This window comes from Octopus bimaculoides, chromosome 6, assembly GCF_001194135.2.
Source record: "Octopus bimaculoides isolate UCB-OBI-ISO-001 chromosome 6, ASM119413v2, whole genome shotgun sequence".
Taxonomy (NCBI): domain Eukaryota; kingdom Metazoa; phylum Mollusca; class Cephalopoda; order Octopoda; family Octopodidae; genus Octopus; species Octopus bimaculoides.
Genome location: NC_068986.1, coordinates 101,771,818 through 101,779,731, shown reverse-complemented (window position 1 = coordinate 101,779,731; position 7,914 = coordinate 101,771,818). Strand labels below are relative to the sequence as shown.

Genomic DNA, 7,914 nt, shown 5'->3' with positions numbered 1-7,914 from the left:
ATATATATATATATACATGCATTCATGCAATGCATATACATGCATATATAATCATTGATATATTTTGATACAAACACATGCACGCACACTCATCTATATTCTATATAATATATATGGATATTAACATGGAAAATGCAGAAAAATCAACAAAACTTAAGCTCTGTTCGATTTGATACAAAATCCACCGATATAGGGTAGAAATTATTCTGATTTGTTGATTTGTTTTTGCAGTTGTAACTATATGCTATTACGCTTTATTCATTTGTCTAATTGCTGTATCAGTGAGTGACTTATATTTCAATGATGTTTTTAGAACTTGGTATTACAACGTTGTGCTTTGTACAGATTAAAATATAGATATATTATGAAAGTATTTTAGCATTACAACGTTGTGCTTTGTACAGATTAAAATATAGATATATTATGAAAGTATTTTAGCATGTGTGAATATGAAGCACAACACAGATGGTAATAACTCACTCAATATGTTTTTAAATACTATTCGTCGATTTGGGCTAAAGACGAAATATAAAGTTAATTGTACATAGAATTGTCTTTATAGCATCAATTAAATTAACACATGTTCATTGAACTTATATTCTAGCAGATCTATAAATTTCATTCTTTTTTGAAATACACTGCTTCGATAAAGAACTGGTATATTATAAGGGCAAAAACATATAAAATTATATGTAAGTTTCATGAAGATTATTCAAAAACTTGTGTTGTAATAACTGTGACGCCTTAGAACGTTGGAATTAGTTTTCCATTTTGCTTCTAATTTTTTTTTCTTGATTATATTCAATATACTTTTATCATTTTATTTTATTAACCATTGTTTAAAGTGCAATTTTGTAAAATTTGAAAGCAGTAAGGTACATTCCCTAGTTATTAGAAACACTAAATAATGATTACATGCTGTAAAAAACAAGTGTTATTCTGATGCAAACACTCCAAAATTATACTTTCATTTTCATTTTCTCTTTTTGTCCATCACAAAACAGAAGCAAATAAAACAAAATGTAAAAAAACGTAAAGAAGAAATGAAAAAATCCATGTCAAAATAGTATCGTACAAAATAAAGACGAAACGCAGGATGGAATCTCGTTCGAATTTCCGACAAATTGGCAATTAGCAAGACCAATTTGTGTCTAATTTAGAAAGTGGTAAGCTGAACGGGAAATCCATCATGATTCTTTTCCGCTGAAGCATGAATTTAATTTTACTTAAGTTTGCTATTGCTTTTGTTGCATAGGAATATACGAAAGGTTCATTTGTTGCATAGAAACAGAAAAATTCCCTTAACAAATATATATTCACCTTGAAAATTTGTAAAAGAGAACTGAATCCAATTATTTTCTTTTCATATAGTTCGCTTGGATTCATTTCTAAGATATTTTATTTCTACTTTCAAAACGTTTCTACTAAATTAAGGCGCAGAGCAGTGAAAAAAATGCTTTAGTTAACTTTAATAATATTAGTTTCGTTATTATGCATTGCAAGTTCAAATTCATTATATTGATGCTGCGTTTACGTCTATCTATGTTTTCGTTTGTAGCCATAATATTTTAGCCTCTAAATTTCATTTGGATGCTTGCTACATTTAGTCTTTTGCTTAGCGGGAAATCTTTCCCAAATTCCATGCAAGCGATATACAGATATAGACATAAATATTGGGAATGAACACAGACTTGTCCATAATCTTATATATTTCTTCTCCAGGAAAGAGGAATCTGTCACATATATGCTTCGTTAGGATAACTATATTTAATAACTCTTACAGAATAGATGGAATATGGGGTTACTGATGTGAGCTGGTAAGTATGCAAGACATGGTAAGTATCAGCTGGTAATGTTTATAGGATAACTATAAACTTTGCAATCGTTGATAATATATAATCTTCAATATGTGTATATTTCGAAATTGTCAATCGCCTTTGAATTACGAATACAACGCACCCTAGAGACAAAAGAAATGATTGTAATATTCAAATACTTTACTTTCAAAATAGAAAGAAAACACTGTCACATCAATGGTATACTTACTTTCTTAAGATAACTGAATGGTATTCATTAAATGTATTGCACTGAAAATAGAAATAAAGCATTGCATCATCAATTGTATACTTACTTTCCTAAGATAATTAAATGGGATTCATTAAAAGTATTGCACTGAAATGAACAAACCTAACGTGAAATGACATTTATAAAACATGATTATGGTGTGTTGAAATAGGAGGAAAACAGTTTCACTCAGCATTTTTTTATGGTAAATTGCGAAATATGGTTGCAGTGACTAAAAAGCATCACTTCGATCATATCAGTATATAAGAATTTATTTAATGTTTGTTTCTTTCACAATTTTTCATTCTTGTAACAACGGATTCCATATATATATATATATATATTTTGTTTCAATAATACTTTGGGTTTCTATTCAGAACCTAATTATTACGGAAACAAAGCTAAGTCTATGGAACATATCATAAAGGTAAATGCAGCTATTCAGGTGAAAACGTTGAAACTTCTTCAGCAACACATGGAGTATCCCGTAAAATTGATCAAGAAATTACACTTCCGTTTATTCGTTCCATTGTTCCTTGAAGTTATGTGAACAGTGCACTTTGTCTTTCATTCCGTAACACCTGGAACAATGGAGTTAAATCCTTTCCATCATTTGTAACATTAATGTGTACTGTGTATCCACTTTTATGCCATATAATATATTTCAGGACAATGAGAGTAACGATATATTTTTTACGGTTTTGTATCTTTATTATCTTTCACTTTTGATACGTTCATAGCAGAATCAATCCAAGCTTTATTTTTTAATGAAATTAGATCGATAAAAAAGCAGAATGTATCAAACACCCAGGGACAGAATTTGTCTGTCGTCTTAAAGTGTTTTTAAAAATAGTGAACGAGGCATTAAATGATGAATTCTGCAATATCATGACAAGTTTAATACTAACATCTTGAAGTGTTTTGGTTTTAAAATATATCGAGGATATAAACATGTATAGATACTTACGATTCTTTCACGTGAAAGGTCTTGGTTTTAATCATTCAGTAAAGCTAACTATTTCGTGGGGGCAATGGGTCATAAACCTGCACTGGCTGAGAATGTGGCGTGTTAGCTAAACAGCAATTAGAAAGAGTCAGAATAATATAATTGCTACAATATATGTGGACCGTTTAGGATAAAATGAAACATCATTTAAATATTAAATTTGTTTTTCTAAGAATGTAAATAAAGTTTTAGAATTACTTATTTAAATACCAGACGATACTGAAATATGTTACAGAAGAAATGAACTACATTCGATCTAAGAAATTGTATGGCTAATTTATTGCTATATGAATGCAGTAGAGTTTGACATTTTGTCAATTTGCAATTTACAGAATATCTGATATACATACACACGCGCGTGCACACACGCACGAACACACACACACACACACTCACACACACACACACACACATACACACACACACACACACACATTCACGCACATGCATACAAAGAGAAGTATATTCTTTGGAATAGAAAGAAATATAATTTTACGACACACAGACTTAAATTATGGATCTTTTAACGTGTGTAAATCTCCCATGCTGCATCCCAAGTTCTCTTAGTATAATTAGAAAATATCAATGATTTGTCAATTTCAATGATTTGTGTATTTAAATGTTGAATTATAAGTTAGCGTTTTTTATTTGAAAGAGTAGTTTAGATGCCTTTTACAGGTCAGAGACAGTAGATTTTAAATTCTAAATTTCACATGAAGAGTTTAAAGATTATATAAGTCTAAAAGCATTTCATTGTAAATGAATGTTTCAGTGTCAAACGATATTGAAATCTCTAAACTTAAATGTGTTCTTTCATAATGTCGTAACACATTCTCATTTTACTTTTAATAGTCCGCCTCATTAAATTCTAAATATTTTAGTGCTCAACCCGGAAATCCTGCATAAACAGGAATATTACGTGTAGTGGACTGCTTCAGTAATATCAACTCTGCGCGTGAAGTTATATTTATAAGTCTTCCACTGCCTGACTAATCATATGCGTAGGTTTCACAAATATAACTCCGGAAATTAGATCGTCAAACGATTTATACTAGAAATGTCTGACACAAGAATTTATTTCAAAGATTGCAATTTTAATATTATTTATGCAAACAGTACAAAAATTTGGATTCTTCCGTTTTATAAAAATATATTGACTGGCAAACACAGAAGATTATGCTTCCATATTTCATATAACTAGCAATAAATATTGCTGCCTTTGTATGATTTCGATTTTGTACGATTCTTCATTTATCTTTACCATTCTTTTCACCCCCGTGTTTTAGATACTATATGCAATTTTACAATGAGCTAGAATTACATGAGCGCTTGTACGCAAATCAACCGGTTACTCAAGTTTACCGTGATTTGAGAATGTATAAATGTATACAGCATACGGTATTTCCATGACATCAATTGATTGTAAATTCACTCTATAAATAATTCTTTTCAAACAAATTTTGTTAAAGGGGACATTCCTTAACGCTTCAATAGTAGCATTCAAATGTGTGTGATTGGGATATTCATATGTTTTGAATAACTGTTAACGAACTTACAAAGCATGATGAAATATTATGCAACATTAAATCGAATTGAAAATTTATAATGTAAAATCGTGTTCTAATCTCCCGCCACGTACATAGGATTAATGCTCATATTGCTCACTCAAAAGAGATGTGAAAATTTTGCTACGGCTTAGTATAACAAATCTTAGAGTAAGAAGTGTTTTTAATAAATACAAGGATGTAGAACCGATCTTAGTTTTATGTTATTCTAAATAATAATTTAGAATATCTTAAAACTAAGAATAAGGTGCTACATAAAATCTTGTATCAGTAACGTAGCGGGAAACCCTGTTTTTGATAAATATTCTTCAAAGCAATTAATAGCAGTATCATTGATTTTTTTAAAGAAATCCGGTAGAAATAACAACAGTTACTTCCTCAACATAATGTTATGCATTTGGAACACAAAAAATCTGGAAAAGTTAATGTAGAGAATATAACAAAAACCTAGGTAACAGAAAATAAATAGTAGTATATTCAACAGATGAATGAATGTAACTGTATACGTGAAAGAATTGCACACTTAATGCCAAGGCAAGTTAGCTGTAAATCCGTTAATGGTATTTGCACGAAAAAGATGCAGCTTATATGTTAAGGAGCAAAAATCCACTCTACTTCATAATTAGAATTTATTTGGTATCTTAACATTTGATGACAAAAGCAACATTGTATTTAACAACATATCAGCTACAACCACAAGGGCAATTAAGGACCACTGGAATTAAATAGCTGAAGTTTATGAGTAAATAAATTCAATAGTGTGAAACAAAGATTTTCTTTATCATGAAAACTAATTAGAAATGTATTCCTTCTAAAGGTTCCCATAATTAAAAGAAACTCAGTAACTGAGAGCTTAATAATCCAGAGAAAATGGTCGGGAATTCGGAATGAGACACTTGCATGAGACGCAACACTATAGGATTCACACACAAAGGCTCACAGTCTCACACACTCACACACACTCGCACAAGCACAGATACACAGACGCTCACATACACGCACACACACATACACACACATTATTTTATTATTTTATTTTACAATGACGCGTTTCTGTCATTTGAGAACACCGATGCTGAAGCACCGACTTAACAGGCTTTATTCGAAGAAATCGACCCCAATACTTATTCTTTATAAGCTTAGTAATTATTCTATCGGTCTCATTACGGAACCACTAAGTTAAGCAATGATGGGGGTGGGGGACAAACACAGGCACAGACACGCACAAATATATATATATCAGGCTGAGTAAGAAGTAAGCAACGTTTTATTCATCGCAATATATTTCCATAAAGCGTAAATTTTACTCATCATGTAAAATATGATGTAGAGTGGATTTTTGCTCCTTTACATATAAACTACATCTTTTTCGTGCAAATAATATGAGTAAGGTTCTAGAAAAATACGGCAGCCCATACTCCCTCTACATAGAGAATAACTGGAAGAGACACCTAGATGACTATTTCATTCGCTGGCATGAAAATATAGAGAGACTTGAAGAATTCCAAGCACTTATAAATGGACTTGACGTAAACATTCAGTTCACGATGGAATATAGCCATCATCAACTTCCCTTCATTGACATCCTCATTAAGAAATCTAACAACGTAATAGAAACAGATATATACTATAAGCCCACGGACTCCAAGCAATATCTACCGCTCAACTCATGCCACCCCAGACACACCAGAATGAATATCCCCTTCAACCTAGCAAAAATGATATGTACTATATTTTCCAATGCAAACGCCAGAGACACAAGACTACATGAACTGAAGGATATACTCATCACCAGGAACTACCAACCTTCACTAACTGACATGCTTTCAACGTGCCCTTCAACGCAACATCCAGGAACTCAGACATCTGAAATTAAAGAAGGATTTACAACCAAAAGCCCTGCCGTACATCTCCACACACAACCCTCTTAACAATGAAGCATTCGGCACCATCCTTCAAACCAGTCCCCTGCTAAAAAAAAGGAGCACAGAATGAACTTAATCCTCCGAACACACACCATCATAAAAAGCAAGAGACAACCCAACTCTATGAAAAGTCATCTAACACAAGCCCGAATACGCTCAACAACAACAGAGAAGCCGTTAGTAAAAAAATTGCGGAAACCCAACTGTGGAATATGCATCAATTTAATTGAGGTATCAGAGTTCTCCTTCAAACAGGGACAACGTCTCAGAGAGAAAATCAACTTCACAAGTGCTTCGGACGCCTGATATACGCACTAACCTGCTCTGGCTGTCAAGAGCAATACATAGGCCAAACAAAAAAACAGTTTACGTAAAAGAATGGCTCTGCACAGATCCTAGATCAAAATTCTCCAAAACAGAAAAATAGCATTCAGCCAACACATAGACATTTGCGCCAATAACAAAAATCCAAGCTTCGGAATTTTTACCCTCGACCATTTCAGAGGCGATAGATCCTGTAGCCAACGAATTGGTAAAGAGACTGTCATTATTACAAAACACAGAACCTTTTTGAACGCGTCTACAACAAACGACATATCCACCGCGGTCTTAGAATGATGCAAACACACGCGCAAATATTTTTAAAAAATGATACACGCAAGAGATTCCCAAGGAATTTATTAAAAAACAGTCACAATCAGTGCTATAATCCATAACGAGCCACACTTTTAGGTCAGTTGACCATTTAAGATCCTACTACTATCATACTAACTACATTCCTTCTTATTCTCCCTTCTCTTTCTTCTTCTACTTCTTCGTCTCTTTCCTCTCTAACTTTACCACTATTGCTGTTTAGAATGACGCCTGCGCAAATTTTATAAACAAAATATTCAAGAGATGTCTCAAGAATTCAATCACTTCTACCATCCACAACGGGTCACATTCAGGGCACTTGATCATTTAATATGCTACTATCATGACACTCCCGCATTGTTCTTCTTCTTCTTCTTCTTCTTCTTCTTCTTCTTCTTCTTCTTCTTCTTCTTCTTCTTCTTCTTCTTCTAACCAATAATTCACACGACCTCGAACCAACAAGAGTAAACTAGAGAGAAAGATACAGGCAGTATTTGAATGCTATGCAAATATTCTTTAAAAACATTTTTCTTTTAACTTTTCTAAACTCTAATTGTTTTCCTTACTTACGGTTGAAAAAGTCTCAATGACTGAAACCGGTACTGAAATGTTTTTTTATAAAATTATTTTCGCATTTCCTACCTTGACATTCCCCCCCCCCACACACACACACATACCCACACACACGCACACACACGCACACACACACACACACACACAC

The 7,914-nt window shown here is 32.6% G+C and overlaps 1 long non-coding RNA gene across 2 annotated transcripts in view; it reads right to left on the bottom strand.

Annotated features, from left to right (window-relative positions):
* LOC106869046 (uncharacterized) overlaps nucleotides 1-7,914 on the bottom strand; it is a 108,538-nt gene that overhangs the window by 14,192 nt on the left and 86,432 nt on the right. For both annotated transcript variants that reach the window (XR_008264459.1, XR_001409363.2), the window contains exons 2-3: nucleotides 3,032-3,137; nucleotides 2,047-2,087 (exon numbers count right to left, since the gene is read on the bottom strand). This is a non-coding gene — a long non-coding RNA (uncharacterized LOC106869046). The remainder of the gene's footprint in view (nucleotides 1-2,046; nucleotides 2,088-3,031; nucleotides 3,138-7,914) is intronic.